Genomic DNA, 12,581 nt, shown 5'->3' on the forward strand with positions numbered 1-12,581 from the left:
AGTGTAAGGAGGTATGGGGACTATACAGTATATATATATATATAATATACAGGTAATCACAGTAAGTGTAAGGAGGTATGGGGACTATACAGTATATATATATAATATACAGGTAATAACAGAAAGTGTAAGGAGGTATGGGGACTATACAGTAAATATATATAATATACAGGTAATCACAGTAAGTGTAAGGAGGTATGGGGACTATACAGTATATATATATAAATATATATATATATATATATATAATATACAGGTAATCACAGAAAGTGAAAGGAGGTATGGGAACTATACAGTATATATATATATAATATACAGGTAATCACAGTAAGTGTAAGGAGGTATGGGGACTATACAGTATATATATATAATATACAGGTAATCACAGAAAGTGTAAGGAGGTATGGGGACTATACAGTGTATATATATATAATATACAGGTAATCACAGAAAGTGTAAGGAGGTATGGGGACTATACAGTGTATATAAATAATATACAGGTAATCACAGTAAGTGTAAGGAGGTATGGGGACTATACAGTATATATATATAATATACAGGTAATCACAGTAAGTGTAAGGAGGTATGGGGACTATACAGTATATATATATAATATACAGGTAATCACAGAAAGTGTAAGGAGGTATGGGAACTATACAGTATATATATATAATATACAGGTAATCACAGTAAGTGTAAGGAGGTATGGGGACTATACAGTACATATATAATATACAGGTAATCACAGTAAGTGTAAGGAGGTATGGGGACTATACAGTATATATATATATATATAGGTAATCACAGTAAGTGTAAGGAGGTATGGGGACTATACAGTATATATATATATATATATATATATAATAAACAGGTAATCACAGTAAGTGTAAGGAGGTATGGGGACTATACAGTATATATATATATATATATAATATACAGGTAATCACAGTAAGTGTAAGGAGGTATGGGGACTATACAGTATATATATATAATATACAGGTAATAACAGAAAGTGTAAGGAGGTATGGGGACTATACAGTAAATATATATAATATACAGGTAATCACAGTAAGTGTAAGGAGGTATGGGGACTATACAGTATATATATATATATATAATATACAGGTAATCACAGAAAGTGTAAGGAGGTATGGGGACTATACAGTATATATATATAATATACAGGTAATCACAGAAAGTGAAAGGAGGTATGGGAACTATACAGTATATATATATAATATACAGGTAATCACAGTAAGTGTAAGGAGGTATGGGGACTATACAGTATATATATATAATATACAGGTAATCACAGTAAGTGTAAGGAGGTATGGGGACTATACAATATATATATATATATATATATATATATATATATATATATAGGTAATCACAGAAAGTGTAAGGAGGTATGGGGACTATACAGTATATATATATAATATACAGGTAATCACAGAAAGTGTAAGGAGGTATGGGGACTATACAGTGTATATAAATAATATACAGGTAATCACAGAAAGTGTAAGGAGGTATGGGGACTATACAGTATATATATATAATATACAGGTAATCACAGTAAGTGTAAGGAGGTATGGGAACTATACAGTATATATATATAATATACAGGTAATCACAGAAAGTGTAAGGAGGTATGGGAACTATACAGTATATATATAATATACAGGTAATCACAGTAAGTGTAAGGAGGTATGGGGACTATACAGTATATATATAATATACAGGTAATCACAGTAAGTGCAAGGAGGTATGGGGACTATACAGTATATATATAATATACAGGTAATCACAGTAAGTGTAAGGAGGTATGGGGACTATACAGTATATATATATAATATACAGGTAATCACAGTAAGTGTAAGGTGGTATGGGAACTATACAGTATATATATATATAATATACAGGTAATCACAGTAAGTGTAAGGAGGTATGGGGACTATACAGTATATATATAATATACAGGTAATCACAGTAAGTGTAAGGAGGTATGGGGACTATACAGTATATATATAATATACAGGTAATCACAGTAAGTGTAAGGTGGTATGGGAACTATACAGTATATATATATAATATACAGGTAATCACAGTAAGTGTAAGGAGGTATGGGGACTATACCATATATATATATTATACAGGTAATCACAGAAAGTGTAAGGAGGTATGGGGACTATACAGTATATATAAATATATACAGGTAATCACAGAAAGTGTAAGGAGGTATGGGGACTATACAGTATATATATATAATATACAGGTAATCACAGTAAGTGTAAGGAGGTATGGGGACTATACAGTATATATATAATATACAGGTAATCACAGTAAGTGTAAGGAGGTATGGGGACTATACAGTATATATATAATATACAGGTAATCACAGTAAGTGTAAGGAGGTATGGGGACTATACAGTATATATATAATATACAGGTAATCACAGTAAGTGTAAGGAGGTATGGGGACTATACAGTATATATATATATAATATACAGGTAATCACAGTAAGTGTAAGGAGGTATGGGGACTATACAGTATATATATATATAATATACAGGTAATCACAGTAAGTGTAAGGAGGCTACCTGTATAATGATAATGCAGCACCACAGTCTGCTCCCCTGTATTATATAGAACACCAGTGTCTGCTCTACCTGTATAATGATAATGCAGCACCACAGTCTGCTCCCCATGTATTATATAGAACACTAGTGTCTGCTCTACCTGTATAATGATAATGCAGCACCACAGTCTGCTCCCCCTGTATTATATAGAACACCAGTGTCTGCTCTACCTGTATAATGATAATGCAGCACCACAGTCTGCTCCCCATGTATTATATAGAACACTAGTGTCTGGTATCCCTGTATAATGATAATGCAGCACCACAGTCTGCTCCCCCTGTATTATATAGAACACTAGCGTCTGCTCCCCCTGTATAATGATAATGCAGCACCACAGTCTGCTCCCCATGTATTATATAGAACACTAGTGTCTGGTATCCCTGTATAATGATAATGCAGCACCACAGTCTGCTCCCCCTGTATTATATAGAACACTAGCGTCTGCTCCCCCTGTATAATGATAATGCAGCACCACAGTCTGCTCCCCCTGTATTATATAGAACACTAGTGTCTGGTATCCCTGTATAATGATAATGCAGCACCACAGTCTGCTCCCCCTGTATTATATAGAACACTAGTGTCTGCTCCCCCTGTATAATGATAATGCAGCACCACAGTCTGCTCCCCCTGTATTATATAGAACACTAGCGTCTGCTCCCCCTGTATAATGATAATGCAGCACCACAGTCTGCTCCCCCTGTATTATATAGAACACTAGTGTCTGGTATCCCTGTATAATGATAATGCAGCACCACAGTCTGCTCCCCCTGTATTATATAGAACACTAGTGTCTGCTCCCCCTGTATAATGATAATGCAGCACCACAGTCTGCTCCCCCTGTATAATAATAATAAATACCATCACCTGCTGCCTCTTCCTCTTCCTGCTGCTTCGAGACCGTCACCCGGAAGCTGCAGAAAAAACGCCCCCTCTACATAGCCCCGCCCCTCTCATCTCCATGTAACTATGGCACCTGTTTACCCCGCCCCCCGTATCATAGTGACCGCCCTCCTCTCATTCCCCTCACAGCGGTGATTGACAGCAGAGATGAACCAATGGCGGCAAAAAGTAGGAGGGACGTCCTGTTACTAGCAGCAACTAGCTCCTCCCTCTCACAGCCTCATCACTAGAGTCACAACTGTTAGTATAATGGTGTCCTCATGTACAGTGACCGGCGGCCATATTCTTATAGTCTCAGAGTCACAGAGTAGAGGGGGCGCGGCCACAGGAGATCTAGCGGCCATTTTGTCATAGACACTCCTGACAGCCGGAGCCAGGTAACGTGTCCTGTATATATTATATTATTATTATATAGGGGAGAGGGGACTGTACAGTGATATATGAGGAGGAATAACACAGCTCCCAGCACACACTGATATGTGGTATTATTATTATATAGGGAGAGGGGACTGTACAGTGATATATGAGGGGGAATAACTCAGCTCCCAGCACACACTGATATGTGGTATTATTATATAGGGGAGAGGGGACCGTACAGTGATATATGAGGAGGAATGAAACAGCTCCCAGCACACACTGATATGTGGTATTATTATTATTATATAGGTGAGAGTGGACTGTACAGAGATATATGAGGGGGAATAACACAGCTCCCAGCACACACTGATATGTGTATTATTATTATATAGGGGAGAGGGGACCATACAGTGATATATGAGGGGGGATAACACAGCTCCCAGCACACACTGATATGTGGTATTATTATTATATAGGGGGAGAGGGGACTGTACAGTGATATATGAGGGGGAATAACACAGCTCCCAGTACACACTGATATGTGGTATTATTATTATATAGGGGAGAGGGGCCTGTACAGTGATATATGAGGGGGAATATCACAGCTCGCAGCACACACTAATATGTGCTATTATTATTATATAGGTGAGAGTGGACTGTACAGAGATATATGAGGGGGAATAACACAGCTCCCAGCATACACTGATATGTGTTATTATTGTTATATAGGGGAGAGGGGACTGTACAGTGATATATGAGGAATAACACAGCTCCCAGCACACACTGATATGTGGTATTATTATTATATAGATGAGAGGGCACTGTACAGTGATATATGAGGGGGAATAACACAGCTCCCAGCACACACTGATATGTGGTATTATTATTATATTGGGGAGAGGGTACTGTACAGTGATATATGAGGGGGAATAACACAGCTCCCAGCCTATACTGATATGTGGAATGATTATTTTATAGTGGAGAGGGGACTGTACAGTGATATATGAGGGGGAATAACACAGCTCCCAGCACACACTGATATGTGTTATTATTTTTATTATATAGGTGAGAGGGGACTGTACAGTGATATATGAGGTGGAATAACACAGCTCCCAGCACACTGATATTTGGTATTATTATATAGGGGGAGAGGGGACTGTACAGTGATATATGAGGGGGAATAACACAGCTCCCAGCACACACTGATATGTGGTATTATTATATAGGGGGGAGAGGGGCCTGTACAGTGATATATGAGGGGGAATATCACAGCTCGCAGCACACACTAATATGTGCTATTATTATTATTATATAGGTGAGAGTGGACTGTACAGAGATATATGAGGGGGAATAACACTGCTCCAAGCACACACTGATATGTGGTAATATTATATAGGGAAGAGAGGACTGTACAGTGATATATGAGGAGGAATAACACAGCTCCCAGCACACACTGATTTGTGGTATTATTATTAGATAGGTGAGAGGGGACTGCACAGTGATATATGAGGGGGAATAACACAACTCCCAGCACACACTGATATGTGGTATTATTATATAGGGGAGACGGGACTGTACAGTGATATATGAGGGGAAATATCACAGCTCGCAGCACACACTGATATGTGGTATTATTATATAGGGGAGAGGGGACTGTACAGTGATATATGAGGTGGAATAACACAGCTCCCAGCTCACACTGATATGTGGTATTATTATATAGGGGGAGAGGGGACTGTACAGTGATATATGAGGGGGAATAACACAGCTCCCAGTACACACTGATATGTGGTATTATTATTATATAGGGGAGATGGGACTGTACAGTGATATATGAGGAGGAATAACACAGCTCCCAGCACACCCTGATACGTGCTATTATTATTATATAGGGGAGAGGGGACCGTTAAGTGATATATGAGGGGGAACAATTGCTCCCAGCACACACTGTTATGTGGTATTATTATTATATAGGTGAGAGAGGGGATTGTACAGTGATATATGAGGGGGAATATCACAGCTCGCAGCACACACTGATATGTAGTATTATTATTATATAGGGGGAGAGGGGACTGTACTGTGATATATGAGGGGGAATAACACAGCTCCCAGCACACACTGATGTGTGGTATTATTATTATATTGGGGAGAGGGTACTGTACAATGATATATGAGGTGGAATAAAACAGCTCCCAGCACATACTGATATGTGGTATTATTATTATGTAGGGGAGAGGGGACAGTACAGTGATCTATGAGCGGGATAACACAGCTCCCAGCACACACTGATATGTGTTATTATTATTATATAGGGGAGAGGGGAAATACAGTGATATATGAGGGGAAATAACACAGCTCCCAGCACACATAGATATGTGGTATTATTATTATATAGGGGAGAGGGGACTGTACAGTGATATATGAGGGGGAATAACACAGCTCCCAGCACACACTATGTGGTATTATTATTATATAGGGGGAGAGGGGACTGTACAGAGATATATGAGGGGGAATAACACAGCTCCAGCACACACTGATTTGTGGTATTATTATTATATAGGGGAGAGGGGACTGTACAGTGATATATGAGGGGGAATAACACAGCTCCCAGCACACACTGATATGTGTATTATTATTATATAGGGGAGAGGGGACTGTACAGTGATATATGAGGGGGAATATCACAGCTCGCAGCACACACTGATATGTGGTATTATTATATAGGGGAGAGGGGACTGTACAATGATATATGAGGTGGAATAACACAGCTCCCAGCACACACTGATATGTGGTATTATTATTATATAGGGGGAGAGGGGACTCTACAGTGATATATGAGGGGGAATAACACAGCTCCCAGTACACACTGATATGTGGTATTATTATTATATAGGGGAGAGGGGCCTGTACAGTGATATATGAGGGGGAATATCACAGCTCGCAGCACACACTAATATGTGCTATTATTATTATTATTATATAGGTGAGAGTGGACTGTACAGAGATATATGAGGGGGAATAACACAGCTCCCAGCATACACTGATATGTGTTATTATTGTTATATAGGGGAGAGGGGACTGTACAGTGATATATGAGGAATAACACAGCTCCCAGCACACACTGATATGTGGTATTATTATTATATAGATGAGAGGGCACTGTACAGTGATATATGAGGGGGAATAACACAGCTCCCAGCACACATTGATATGTGGTATTATTATTATATTGGGGAGAGGGTACTGTACAGTGATATATGAGGGGGAATAACACAGCTCCCAGCACATACTGATATGTGGAATGATTATTTTATAGTGGAGAGAGGACTGTACAGTGATATATGAGGGGGAATAACAGCTCCCAGCACACACTGATATGTGTTATTATTTTTATTATATAGGTGAGAGGGGACTGTACAGTGATAAATGAGGTGGAATAACACAGCTCCCAGCACACTGATATTTGGTATTATTATATAGGGGGAGAGAGGACTGTACAGTGATATATGAGGGGGAATAACACAGCTCCCAGCACACACTGATATGTGGTATTATTATATAGGGGGGAGAGGGGCCTGTACACTGATATATGAGGGGGAATATCACAGCTCGCAGCACACACTAATATGTGCTATTATTATTATTATATAGGTGAGAGTGGACTGTACAGAGATATATGAGGGGGAATAACACAGCTCCCAGCACACACTTATATGTGGTATTATTTTATAGGGGAGAGAGGCCTGTACAGTGATATATGAGGGGGAATAACACTGCTCCCAGCACACACTGTTATGTGGTATTATTATTATATAGGTGAGAGAGGGGATTGTACAGTGATATATGAGGGGGAGTATCACAGCTCGCAGCACACACTGATATGTAGTATTATTATATAGGGGGAGAGGGGACTGTACAGTGATATATGAGGGGGAATAACACAGCTCCCAGCACACACTGATGTGTGGTATTATTATTATATTGGGGAGAGGGTAATGTACAATGATATATGAGGTGGAATAAAACAGCTCCCAGCACATACTGATATGTGGTATTATTATTATGTAGGGGAGAGGGGACAGTACAGTGATCTATGAGCGGGATAACACAGCTCCCAGCACACACTGATATGTGTTGTTATTATTATTATATAGATGAGGGGACTGTACAGTGATATATGAGGGGAAATAACACAGCTCCCAGCACACATAGATATGTGGTATTATTATTATATAGGGGAGAGGGGACTGTACAGTGATATATGAGGGGGAATAACACAGCTCCCAGCACACACTATGTGGTATTATTATTATATAGGGGGAGAGGGGACTGTACAGAGATATATGAGGGGGAATAACACAGCCCCAGCACACACTGATTTGTGGTATTATTATTATATAGGGGAGAGGGGACTGTACAGTGATATATGAGGGGGAATAACACAGCTCCCAGCACACACTGATATGTGTATTATTATTATATAGGGGAGAGGGGACTGTACAGTGATATATGAGGGGGAATATCACAGCTCGCAGCACACACTGATATGTGGTATTATTATATAGGGGAGAGGGGACTATACAATGATATATGAGGTGGAATAACACAGCTCCCAGCACACACTGATATGTGGTATTATTATTATATAGGGGAGAGGGGCCTGTACAGTGATATATGAGGGGGAATATCACAGCTCGCAGCACACACTAATATGTGCTATTATTATTATTATTATATAGGTGAGAGTGGACTGTACAGAGATATATGAGGGGGAATAACACAGCTCCCAGCATACACTGATATGTGTTATTATTGTTATATAGGGGAGAGGGGACTGTACAGTGATATATGAGGAATAACACAGCTCCCAGCACACACTGATATGTGGTATTATTATTATATAGATGAGAGGGCACTGTACAGTGATATATGAGGGGGAATAACACAGCTCCCAGCACACACTGATATGTGGTATTATTATTATATTGGGGAGAGGGTACTGTACAGTGATATATGAGGGGGAATAACACAGCTCCCAGCACATACTGATATGTGGAATGATTATTTTATAGTGGAGAGGGGACTGTACAGTGATATATGAGGGGGAATAACACAGCTCCCAGCACACACTGATATGTGTTATTATTTTTATTATATAGGTGAGAGGGGACTGTACAGTGATATATGAGGTGGAATAACACAGCTCCCAGCACACTGATATTTGGTATTATTATATAGGGGGAGAGGGGACTGTACAGTGATATATGAGGGGGAATAACACAGCTCCCAGCACACACTGATATGTGGTATTATTATATAGGGGGGAGAGGGGCCTGTACAGTGATATATGAGGGGGAATATCACAGCTCGCAGCACACACTAATATGTGCTATTATTATTATTATTATATAGGTGAGAGTGGACTGTACAGAGATATATGAGGGGGAATAACACAGCTCCCAGCACACACTTATATGTGGTATTATTTTATAGGGGAGAGAGGCCTGTACAGTGATATATGAGGGGGAATAACACTGCTCCCAGCACACACTGATATGTGGTAATATTATATAGGGAAGAGAGGACTGTACAGTGATATATGAGGAGGAATAACACAGCTCCCAGCACACACTGATTTGTGCTATTATTATTAGATAGGTGAGAGGGGACTGCACAGTGATATATGAGGGGGAATAACACAACTCCCAGCACACACTGATATGTGGTATTATTATATAGGGGAGACGGGACTGTACAGTGATATATGAGGGGAAATATCACAGCTCGCAGCACACACTGATATGTGGTATTATTATATATGGGAGAGGGGACTGTACAGTGATATATGAGGTGGAATAACACAGCTCCCAGCTCACACTGATATGTGGTATTATTATATAGGAGGAGAGGGGACTGTACAGTGATATATGAGGGGGAATAACACAGCTCCCAGTACACACTGATATGTGGTATTATTATTATATAGGGGAGAGGGGACTGTACAGTGATATATGAGGAGGAATAACACAGCTCCCAGCACACACTGATACGTGCTATTATTATTATATAGGGGAGAGGGGACCGTTAAGTGATATATGAGGGGGAACAATTGCTCCCAGCACACACTGTTATGTGGTATTATTATTATATAGGTGAGAGAGGGGATTGTACAGTGATATATGAGGGGGAATATCACAGCTCGCAGCACACACTGATATGTAGTATTATTATTATATAGGGGGAGAGGGGACTGTACAGTGATATATGAGGGGGAATAACACAGCTCCCAGCACACACTGATGTGTGGTATTATTATTATATTTGGGAGAGGGTACTGTACAATGATATATGAGGTGGAATAAAACAGCTCCCAGCTCATACTGATATGTGGTATTATTATGTAGGGGAGAGGGGACAGTACAGTGATCTATGAGCGGGATAACACAGCTCCCAGCACACACTGATATGTGTTATTATTATTATATAGATGAGGGGACTGTACAGTGATATTTGAGGGGAAATAACACAGCTCCCAGCACACATAGATATGTGGTATTATTATTATATAGGGGAGAGGGGACTGTACAGTGATATATGAGGGGGAATAACACAGCTCCCAGCACACACTATGTGGTATTATTATTATATAGGGGGAGAGGGGACCGTACAGTGATATATGAAGGGGAATAACACAGCTCCCAGCACACACTGATATGTGGTATTATTATTATATAAGGGAGAAGGGACCGTACAGTCATATATGAGGGGGAATAACACAGCACCCGGCACACACTGATATGTGGTATAATTATTATATTGGGGAGAGGGGGCTGTACAGTGATATATGAGGGGGAATAACACAGCTCGCAGCATACACTGATATGTGTTATTATTGTTATATAGAGGAGAGGGGACTGTACAGTGATATATGAGGAATAACACAGCTCCCAGCACACACTGATATGTGGTATTATTATTATGTAGATGAGAGGGCACTGTACAGTGATATACTAGGGGGAATAACACAGCTCCCAGCACACACTGATATGTGGTATTATTATTATATAGGTGAGAGAGGGGATTGTACATTGATATATGAGGGGGAATATCACAGCTCGCAGCACACACTGATATGTGGTATTATTATATTGGGGAGAGGGTACTGTACAGTGATATATGAGGTGGAATAAAACAGCTCCCAGCACACACTGATATGTGTTATGATTATTTTATAGTGGAGAGGGGACTGTTCAGTGATATATGAAGGGGAATAACACAGCTCCCAGCACACACTGATATGTGTTATTATTTTTATTATATAGCTGAGAGTGGACTGTACAGTGAGATATGAGGTGGAATAACACAGCTCCCAGCACACTGATATGTGGTATTATTATATAGGGGGAGTGGGGACTGTACAGGATATATGAGGAGGAATAACACAGCTCCCAGCACACACTGATATGTGCTATTATTATTATGTAGGGGAGAGGGGACCGATCAGTGATATATGAGGAGGAATAACACAGCTCCCAGCACACACTTATATGTGTTATTATTGTTATATAGGGGAGAGGGGACTGTACAGTGATATATGAGGAATAACACAGCTCCCAGCACACACTGATATGTGGTATTATTATTATATAGATGAGAGGGGACCGTACAGTGATATATTAGGGGGAATAACACAGCTACCAGCACACACTGATATGTGGTATTTTTATATAGGGGAGAGGAGACTGTACAGTGATATATGAGGAGGAATAACACAGCTCCCAACACACACTGATATGTGGTATTATTATATATGGGTAGAGTGGACCGTACAGTGATATATGAGGGGGAATAACACAGCTCCCAGCACACACTGATATGTGGTATTATTATTATATAGGGGAGAGGGGACTGTATAGTGATATATGAGGAGGAATATCACAGCTCCCAGCACACACTGATATGTGCTATTGTTATTATATAGGTGAGAGGGGACCATACAGTGATATATGAGGGGGAATAACACAGCTCCCAGCACACACTGATACGTGCTATTATTATTATATAAGGGAGAGGGGACCGCACAGTGATATATGAGGAGGAATATCACAGCTCCCAGCACACACTGATATGTGGTATTATTATTATATAGGTGAGAGGGGACTGTACAGTGCTATATGAGGGGGGATTAATACAGCTCCCAGCACACACTGATATGTGGTTTTATTATATAGGGGAGAGGGGACTGTACAGTGATATATGAGGGGGAATAACACAGCTCCCAGCACACACTGATATGTGGTTTTATTATATAGGGGAGAGGGGACTGTACAGTGATATTTGAGTAGGAATAACACAGCTCCCAGCACACACTGATATGTGGTATTATTATTATATAGGGGGAGAGGGGACTGTACAGTGACATATGAGGGGGAATAACACAGCTCCCAGCACACACTGATATGTTGTATTATTACATAGGGAAGAGAGAACTGTATAGTGATATATGAGGAGGAATATCACAGCTCACATCACACACTGATATGTGGTATTATTATTATATAGGGGTAGAGGGGACTGTACAGTGACATATGAGGGGGAATAACACAGCTCCCAGCACACACTGATATGTGGTTTTATTATATAGGGGAGAGGGGACTGTACAGTGATATTTGAGTAGGAATAAC

At 39.9% G+C, this 12,581-nt stretch overlaps 2 protein-coding genes across 2 annotated transcripts in view; one reads left to right on the forward strand and one right to left on the reverse strand.

Annotated features, from left to right (window-relative positions):
• The window catches only part of LOC148454244 (uncharacterized), a 177,551-nt gene that overhangs the window by 23,413 nt on the left and 141,557 nt on the right, over positions 1-12,581 (reverse strand). The window lies entirely within an intron of this gene.
• Positions 3,883-12,581, forward strand: part of LOC148454245 (uncharacterized) — a 36,975-nt gene continuing 28,276 nt past the window's right edge. Inside the window, 1 exon segment of the mRNA XM_088461144.1 lies at positions 3,883-3,917. The gene's annotated coding sequence lies outside the window, so the exon portion shown is untranslated.

This window comes from Taudactylus pleione, unplaced genomic scaffold (assembly GCF_031769625.1).
Source record: "Taudactylus pleione unplaced genomic scaffold, aTauple2 ptg001020l, whole genome shotgun sequence".
NCBI classification, from domain to species: Eukaryota; Metazoa; Chordata; class Amphibia; order Anura; family Myobatrachidae; genus Taudactylus; species Taudactylus pleione.